Source organism: Diabrotica virgifera, chromosome 8 (assembly GCF_917563875.1).
Source record: "Diabrotica virgifera virgifera chromosome 8, PGI_DIABVI_V3a".
NCBI classification, from domain to species: Eukaryota; Metazoa; Arthropoda; class Insecta; order Coleoptera; family Chrysomelidae; genus Diabrotica; species Diabrotica virgifera.
In genome coordinates, this window is record NC_065450.1 from 119739563 (window position 1) to 119740874 (window position 1312).

The following is a 1312-nucleotide window of genomic DNA, read 5'->3' on the forward strand; positions in this document are numbered from 1 at the left end:
CTTGCTTGAATATTCAAGTCTATATTCACGGATCCTGGCCGGATAGGCCTGGCAGCTAAGGCCATTCAAATGAAGAAGAAGAAGAACCACTGCACTGCACGAACCTTAGACAAGGAAAAAATAGAGGACGGGTAACACTCATTTAACACACACGTTCCAAAAGTGAAGCCACTTTTTGGTTTGTTTGTTACCAAAAACATGGCGGTCACGTCAAAAATAACAATGGGTTGCCAGTGGTGGGTGTTCGTTGAAGGTTAAAATTTCATAAAAAAAAAGTAAATCATCATCTAAAATTCGTAATAAAAACATATGTATGTATTGAAACATATGTACGTAATATGAGCAACTTAATAAAACATTTACCGTACACAAATTCTTCATTTTAAATTCATTTCATGTTTTCATTTTAAATACTCAATGCATAACAATACCCCAAAGATACGTCGATGATCAAAATCTCTGGTGTCGGTTTGGCTTCACTTTTGGTCATAGGATTACTCGCATGCCCCGCGCACTCTAATAAAAAACATGTAATCGTATTTATTTTCCTTCCATTTTGTCAGAGGCGCTGATGTCGGCATTGTGATTGGTGGAACATGACTTTTGACAAATCCTGCGCTATCCGTGAATCTGTTCAGTCATTCTATATGGTCGGTTTATGTATGTGATGTGTTTGTGTCACCATAAAAAGCTGATATTCAGTCGTGTTTTTTGATATTTTTGTTATTTTGTAATCGAGTACCTTTTTAAAGGTAAGTTTTTCTGATTGTAAGGTAGAGATTTTCTGATTGTAGGTACTGTTTATCCAACAGTTTTAAAATACACATTTTATTTCGCGTTTTGTTGTTAGGTCTAATGGCTCCCATCAGGTGTTGTGTGCAGACGGTGGAAAAATTCAACGAGTAAACATATATTTAATCCAAATTAAATACTCATATTTCTATGTAAAATGTCACATTATTGTATAAATAAATAATTAAGAAACAAAAGTTGTTTGTGTTGTACCTTTATTGTCCACTTGAATTAATATTAAATATTGGAAGTACCGTATGGAGGCTATGATGTACCTAGCATGGAGGCTAGATTACGCCACTCTTCCTATCCAATCAACAAGAACGTTTAAAATTTCACACCTATCATGTCGAAGCTACAGACCACTTATGTGGGGGCCAGATTTATAGTACCCTTCCATTTAACCAGGTGCTGAGATGGCGCTGAAATACGTGACATATTTTTTAAAGAGTAAGATCGCATTCTACCAAATCACACAACACTTTTTTCTATGATTACTCGTCCTCTCTCTTTCCTTGTC

General features: G+C 35.6%; 1 long non-coding RNA gene across 1 annotated transcript; it reads left to right on the forward strand.

The window, feature by feature from the left end:
- Positions 1-505: 505 nt before the first annotated feature.
- On the forward strand, positions 506-989 carry LOC126889991 (uncharacterized). The gene is made up of 2 exons (XR_007700247.1): positions 506-752; positions 851-989. It is a non-coding gene; the product is annotated as an uncharacterized LOC126889991 (long non-coding RNA).
- Positions 990-1312: the final 323 nt, after the last annotated feature.